The following is an 8202-nucleotide window of genomic DNA, read 5'->3' as shown; positions in this document are numbered from 1 at the left end:
ATGTCTCTCATTGGTCGTTGTCACTTTCCGATGGCCAGCCACTGCGCCACTCATTGCCAAAGCTCTTGTCTCCTTTCTAAAATTTCTTGAGTCCACACTGCACTGTATGTTCTTTAGCAGTTCCTGGGCCAATGAGTGTTGATGTTATGAGTTATCTCCATTGACCCGTTTTGAGCTCAAGTAAGAAAATTGCTTAGATTTGCTTTTTGTCTGACAACATTTCTATAGTTTAAAATAAATATCAAATAAACAGCAAGTAATAAGTCATTGGCAAAATAAATAAATAAATAAATAGAAAACATAAAGCCAGAAATGTGCTTTAAAATTATGTGTAACTGGGACCAGCATGTGGCATGGTGGTTGTTAAGGTGCTGCACCCACCATTGTCAACCACAGAATGAGTCCAGGACCCAGAAACTTGAAAATCACACTGGGCATATGTGCGTGCATGCCCAAAATTCCAAGAGGAGACTAGAGGAGCACAGATTGTGAAATGGCCATCCTCCTTAGGGGGTGATTTCTCACTTTCTATCTCTCTCTCTCTCTCCAGCGAACATATATGCCCAATGGGAAAAACCCTAAAATAGAAAAATAAATTTTTAACTACATTTATTTAAGAGTGTATCCAATATCAAATAGCAAATTTCAACAATGCCAAAAGCACAATTACTCTTGCATCAACTTATAGGAGAAGATGGAAAGATTCAAGAGAAAGTACGCATGAAATTCCAGTACAATGAAAAGCATTCTTCCTGACTCATGTTCCCGTCCATATGTTTTCTTAAATACTTCTTCCCTTTACTGCCAACTTCTCAGAAGAATAATCTATACTCCTTGTCTCAAGCTTCCCACTTCTCGTTCAGTCCACCTTGTACCCCTACCAGTGCAGTTGCCATGGTCCGTTATGCCATTAAGCTGGTCAATGGCCCCAGTGCTACTAAAGCCAATGAGACATGCCAAGTCTTCATCTGCTGGATCTTCCAAAGTCTTTGACAGCCACTCTTCCACTGGTTTTGTACTCTGCCTTTAGGGAGGAAGAAGAAGTAGGTATCAAGCTTTTCTCAATCAAAACACCAAATAACAACAAAACTACACATTGTCATGAAAAAAAATATACCATGGATAAAGACATAAGAAAACTGGGTTAGAATGTTTAAAACATTTTCTCAAGATTACAAATTGTGTGATTAGCTGAGATCCAAATGTTTCTGATGTTTGAATCCAGCTCAGTTGTCGTTTATAAACTATATAGCATAGTTTCACATCCAGTAGAACTTCAGCACACTTCTACTTAACAATCTTCAAAATCCCTTCCCTGCTAACCAAATCATTGTATGTTAACTTAAAGACTGACGACAGGTTTGTGTGAATGAATGAATTAATAAATGGATGAATAACATTTTTTAAAAAGCTATTTTCATGCTTAACTATAACAGTACTAACCTTAAGAACGATAAGCTCAGTAAAGCTATGATTACTTGATTAAGCATTTATAGTTATGTCATGAAATAAAACTACTCATTCCTATAAGCATGTCTTCTTGCTTGATATGTTTCACTTAGCTATGAAATGAGAAGCTAATTCTTGCATAGTATGAAGCTATTGGATTGTCAGGAAAATCATGATGCATTTTTTGCATAGGAAAAAATATAGAAAAATATGTCATGACTTTTCCAACAACCTAATACTTTACAAAATGGTGAGGTAAGATTCCAAATGGAGTCACTGATCAGAAATGCAATCTTTGTGACAGATAATGGGCATTGGTCATGTATTGATAATACTAGAGCCCTGGATACATACCATTTTTTAATTATTTAAAAGTCCCAAGGGCCTATAACATCTATAGGGACATTGGTAGCAAAGGGAAATTCGACATAGTTCGTAACATAGCACAGCCCAGCTACTGGAAGTACATGAGCGTGTGGTCTGACACAACCACTGACTGTGAGAAAAGTGCACAGAGCTGGTGCTACCTGCCAGGCAGAGCTCCAGTGAGGTGTGTGCAGAGTTCTTGAACTTGAACAGAGTCTATGATAAACTGATGGATAGATAGGGTATTCCACTCGAACCACAGAGTTCTTGAACTTGAACAGAGTCTATGATCAACCGATGGATAGATAGGGAATTCCACTCGAACCATTTTTTTTTTCACATTAAAATTTTGCTATATGGTACATGTGCTCATTGGAGAGAGACATAAGAAAGAGAGAGAGAGAGCAACAGGTCCAGGACTTGAACCATGGTTAGCCATGTGGGAATCCAGTGCCTTAACCATCACACCAACTGCTGATCCCTAGATTTTATCCTTTTTTTTTAACTTTTTGCATTATTTGGCTGTAATTCCTTTGAAACAATAAAGAAAAGTTAAATATGTCCTTTTAAAAAGTTCACAAATATGTCATTACAGAATTGAGCCAATTCCAACTCAGTTCCAAACCAGTAGGAAAGGTGTCAAGGAGGTCAAAATGTCAGATCTGCTTCTAATGATGACCAGGCTGGAAAAAGCGACCTAGGTGGGCAGTAAAAAGGCTTTTCTAAGGATCAATTTCAGAACTGAACTGTCAGTAGCCAAATCCAGAAAATAGAAAAAGAAAAAAAAAACACCTCCATAATGCAGTTCTCTGATTGTGCAGCATGACCTGAGTACTAAATTACAAATGTAGTCAGGTCTCTGTTGTTTTTGTTTTTGTTATTTTTTTTTATGAGAACTTTAATGAAGGAAGAAAAAGATTACAGAGAGACCAGGCAATTCACAAGGAACAGGAGGAGCAGTTTTTATCCAAGGGCTATCACCCCAGGCAGCCCTGTGGGTGTTGCTCAACACCAGTTACCACAAAGTGCAATTGACCTTCAGCACTCCCTAGGATGCTGCTTCCAGTTAAGGATTCTTACCCAGAAAAACTAAAGATCGAGCCATGCCCGTCTCTCTCCCATGTCAGTCAGCTCTTCATGAATGTGACATATTTTAATGAGGCATAGAATTTTACTTTTTGAAGAAAAGAAGACGCAGTCATCATCCAGTAGTGTGGCTTCGAGGTTTGTTGACCCGAAGAGAACTGTTTGCTTCTCTCCCAATTCCCCATGCACCTAAGGAGCTCAACGTTCACAATTCTGATTTGGATTAGGTATTCCCCACATGGCAAGGCAATGTTTGTTCCTGAAACAGGCCAACTGTAAATAAAACTTCCAACAGATTTTCAGAATGTCATAGACATCACAGATATTTCTGAATAAAAACCAGATGATGTTCAAATGTGTGTGATCTCACTTTTGCAGCATTTTTATGATTTTAGGCATAAGAAGCTTGGTACGTCGTGTGAACAATTGTAATAGCCCTGGCTCCAGACATCTGTAAATAGCGGTGGGCACAGATGTGCAGCAGCTGGCATGCTGACAGAAGGCTCGACATCTGGGGACAGAGGTCACCCTCACAGAGTTACAATGCGTCTACTGTCCTCCCCCTTGGGAACTGTTAGCCCTGGGCCCCGGTAAACTCTTCTCTCAAGGCGTTTCTTTGCTTACGTTCATACCCTGCCTTTTGAATTCTTAAAAGGATGGAATCATTTTTCATTTTATTCTGAGATAACACATATCACCACATTTTATTTATTTATACCCTGTCTTATTCCAACACGGTTTTTAGAAAACGTACCACAAAGAGAATGCCGGTTAAGATCTAGAAAGTATAAGAAATATTACTTAAAAATAAAGATCAGAGTCGGACAGAGAAATCAAGTCCCCTGGGCTAAGCTCTCATTCATCATGATTGGAATGGTGGTACGTGTGGCTCTGTGATTCCTGGCAGGAAGGACAGAAAGAGGGAAATAAGCGGCGGTATTTCCACGATCCAAATGGAGGATTAATCCGGGCCCTACGTCGGGGTTCTCCCGTCGTCGACGATGATCTGAGATGACGGACTCTCACCTTTATTTATGCCCTGACAAAATCCACCCTCATTAATGTGTGTTTGAATGATGCGCTCTTGGTTTTCATCACAGCTCATAACAAAAGGTACCCATAAGACAAGAGAGTCTTCTTTTATTTTAGAGAGTCTTCCTTTTAAAATCCTTTATGCCAATAAGTGTTTAGTATCTAAAAATAAATAAAAGATTTTCATTTTAGAGTTCAGTACTAGGAATGCGTTTTGAAATGAGGTCGGTGAGTCAGTATGATTTCTCTGTTTGGAAATACCATGTTGGAAGGGAACAGTATCCCATGCCCTGTATCCTTAGCCACAATCCATGAATCACACTCACGGCCATATTACATGGTCACCTTATTATCTTGAAATCTTTACAGAAACTAATGAGCTTCAGTTTCTAACAATTAGACAGTACCACCATAGTTAGCATTGTATAAGAAAAAAAGCATTTGGTATATTAAAAGACACCATAAACCATAGTACAAATAAGAAAGAAAACTCCTAAAGGAATTAGATCCTAATAAATTGCTAATACCTATGATGCTATTTATCTTCTAGACACAAAAAAATACATCTACAGACTAAGGTTTTTTGATTTTTGTTTGTTTGTTTGTTTGTTTTAGTCTTCCATTCTCCATACCTTATTTTAAATTCAGCACAAGCCATGGATTGATAGGCATAAATATTCTTAATTCTTTATATTTTCACAGATATAGAATGTATTCTATTTTTAATACTAAAACTATTCATTTTATTTGCATTAAAAATAATATAGTATAGTTTCTAAACTTTTATACCCCACAGTTGGAAAATATGCCAATGAAACTTTTTTATTGCATTTTAAGTAGTTTGGAGGAATTATTTTCTAATGGCAGAAGACTTGATGGTGTTTGTGGGGAATCTCAGAACACTGGAAGTCAAGAATTCATAATCATTCACAACCCTCTTTGGAGAAAGATAACTAGCATACTGCATAAATATATGACTGCTCATTCTCTACCCTACCAAATCACTGGGCTAGCTAGATACACTGTGTCTCCAATGAAAATTAGTTAAACTGAATGAAATTGCAAATATTAGTCATATCATTTTATAATTGTTCTCTTTGTTGGGTTTGGTGTGCAATTATGCACCAAACTGTCTGCACGTTTAATTTTTCATAGTCCGTTGGGAACTGTATATTGCACATTTGTAAATATCATTCGCTTTAATCTCTCAGGGTGTGTGTGAGTGTTTTCGAAGAGGAATCTTTTACATAGAATAGAAATAGCGATCTATTTCAGAGTGCTTAATTTTCTTAAAAATCCTCTTTCTCAAGAGCACTTTTCATTTTCCTCCCTTTCCCGTGACAGTCCTCTGCCTCCATATTGACATTTATATTGCTCCAAGTACAGGAAAAACTACGGTTCTTTCTTCTTTCATGTTTAGAACCTATTTTTAGATCCTGGCTTTCACATGTATGTCTTTCTTTTCCTAAGCGATTCTTTCAACTGAAATCAGAGATGCAATTTTAAGCCAACGTGGCCTGGCTAAAAACACAGGGGAATACGATCGTTTATATTTACTTCCTCTGGAGTAGCAGGAAACAAGTTACTCGTTAGGAAATGGTCAGAATGCAAGTTAAGGACCTAGGAGAGAAAACAAGTCAGATTTCCCAAATATATATATATTATATATTTGGGCATAATAACCGTTTTTCTTTTGAGAATGCAGGTTCTTAAGTTCCAAATCATAATAAGCACATGGGGCCAGCAGTTAGTGTGGTGATTAATGCTCAGAATCCTACGTGGCTGACTTTACGGTTCCAGTCTCAGACCCAGCAGCTTGAAAACAGCTGGGCGTGTATGCAAGTGTGTCCAAAATCCCAAGAGGGGAGAGCAGAAGAGAGTGTAGTGTAGCCATCCCACCTGGGAGGGTGATGATTTTTCACTTTCCTTCTCTCTCTGTCTCTCTTCAGCAAACACTTCCTATGGTATAAATCAGAAGAAAAAAAAAATCCAAGTGAATTTTTTTTTAAGAGATTCTGATTTTTGCCCTTGGATGCATGCATGTGCTCACTGTAGAGATAGAGAGACAGAAAGCGAGAAATCACCCCCCAGGGGGAATGGTCACTTCACACTCTACTCTCCTACCTGGATTTTAGGCATGCAGGCATGAGGGTTTTGTTTGCTTTTTTTTTTTTTTTTTTTTTTGGAGAAGTTTTTGCTATAGGGTGTGTGCGCTCGCCAGACAGACAGAGAGAGACATAGAGACAGAAAGAGAAATCACCCCCCAGGGGGGATGGTCACGCCGCAATCCCTTCTCCTCCATTCTCCTCTCAGGATCTTGGGCATGCACACACACGCGCCCAGCGTGAGTTTTAAGCCACCGGGTCTGGGACGCGAACCGCAGTCAACTACGTGGGAGTCCAGCGACATAGCCATTACGCTAACTGCGGGTTCCCTGCAGGCATGAGTTTTAAGCCACTGGGTCTGGAACTCCAATCTTGGTGAACTATGTGGGAGCCCAGCAATGTAACCATTACACCATCTGCTGGTCCCTCCAACTGAAATTTTAAGTTTTAGGCCAGAAGGTGGTGTGGAGGTTAGGGTCCTGGACTCCTACATGGCCAACCCAGTCCCAAACTTGGCAGCTTGAAAATCGTGCCAGGCATGTGTGCATGCATGCCCAAAATCTCGAGAGGAGAAGGAATTATGATATGGCTATTCCCCCAGGGATAGCCTCACTTTCCTTCTCTCTGTTTCTGTCTCTCTCCTCTTTGGGGAGCACACGCATCTAATGACAACCCCCCCAAAAAAGTAAAATTCAAAGATTCTCTTGACAAAGGTAAGTTTTATATTTCTGGATTCAAAAATTCATTTCCAAATTCTAGACGTTGGCTACTTCTCTCATTTCTAAATCCTTTGCCTTACTGAAGATTCACATTGTACCTAGCACGCCTGAGGAGCACTCCTGTGGTGTAACAGGTTAAAACTAAACTAAAACAGTCTCTGTGCATGAGTGTAAGAACAAAGGGAAAATGGTGAGAATTATCTGCCTGTGACTAAAAGCACTTTTAAAGTAATTAAATCCCTCTACAATGTAAGGGGTAGATTAGCTTTCTGGTGTATAGCTGTATTCTAAGGTTTACCTTTTCATCTTTTAGTTCAATGTATCATTTACCTGACTTGATCAATAGCTTAAACAAAGAAATGAAACTGAGGTAAGAAAATTGGCTAAATTTGGTCATTTCAGTTTAATTTACTGGATGAAATTTTCAATAGCCATTGAGTTAAATTGCATCACTATCAACGAACTTTAAAAAAAGTTCTCCAAGTTCAATATGCAATCTAAGCTTCAAACGAGAGCATAAATTAAATTAATGGTATTCTTTTCTCATTGCATTAGTTTGATTTAAGTTGGAACTGAAATATTTCTTCTAGCAGATAATTCCAGTTCCTCTTCTCAATGAGCAAACAGGACTGAGTCCTCCCATCCACCTAGAACAAGTGACACGTTTATGGTCATCATACATTATTCGACTCTCATTTCTTGGTTCAACTATTAAATCATTTCCTATTACCTAGCATGAAATAGATGGAGGCTTTATTTTGACTGCAGGACAGCAAATTAATAGAAAAGCAAGTTAAGTTATCAGTTCTCTTGACAGGTGTCTCACTTCCACAGAAAAGCAGAATACTTGTCAAAACACGTATTCTGTAAACTTGTTTTTATCAGTTTGAGAAGGCACTAGCTCCTTAATTTAAGGCAATTACTTCAATGACCATTTGTCAGCCACCTTTTTTTTATGGAGAGTCCAATGACATTTGCTGGGCCCAAAAAAGGGTCCCGTGTCCTTCCAGCATATGCTTCTCTGACCCCATTCTGTCCTGCCAGGGCCTTCAATGGCTGTCCAGCAAGGCACAGGAATCGAGAAGACAGGTAGAAAGTTGACTGAGTCATCCATGTTCTTCAAGGAATCAAATTCAGAAAGTATCTTGCTTTAAAAAAAGGATTCCCAGCTCCCATTTTTTTGAGGCTTACTTTCACTTAAGAGAAATGGATCACTACAACCCAACTAATGACATCACATAACGTTGACATTAAAAGACATAAAAACGTCCTCTTTCTAACACGAGACAAGAAGATCATGAACAAACCAGAAAGATTATTGGTATAATCTGACAAAGACGTTTACTAAAACCAGGCTACCTGGTATTTAAGGCATTCTTTAGCTTTAAAGTCTCTTCACAGTCTAAATGATGTATAGCAATTTAATGTATAAGTAATAATATATA

General features: G+C 38.6%; 1 long non-coding RNA gene across 2 annotated transcripts in view; it reads right to left on the bottom strand.

The window, feature by feature from the left end:
- Nucleotides 1-614: 614 nt before the first annotated feature.
- The window catches only part of LOC114008653 (uncharacterized), a 23107-nt gene continuing 15519 nt past the window's right edge, over nt 615-8202 (bottom strand). The window contains exons 3-4 of one of the 2 annotated variants that reach the window (XR_003550170.1): nt 3928-4095; nt 615-1024 (exon numbers count right to left, since the gene is read on the bottom strand). This is a non-coding gene — a long non-coding RNA (uncharacterized LOC114008653). The remainder of the gene's footprint in view (nt 1025-3927; nt 4096-8202) is intronic. The other variant, XR_003550169.1, reaches the window with a different exon arrangement.

The sequence above is a fragment of the Tupaia chinensis genome, unplaced genomic scaffold (genome assembly GCF_000334495.1).
Source record: "Tupaia chinensis unplaced genomic scaffold, TupChi_1.0 Scaffold000364_1, whole genome shotgun sequence".
NCBI lineage: Eukaryota > Metazoa > Chordata > Mammalia > Scandentia > Tupaiidae > Tupaia > Tupaia belangeri.
The sequence above is the reverse complement of the archived record's forward strand: the minus strand, read 5'-3'. Positions and strand labels throughout refer to the sequence as shown.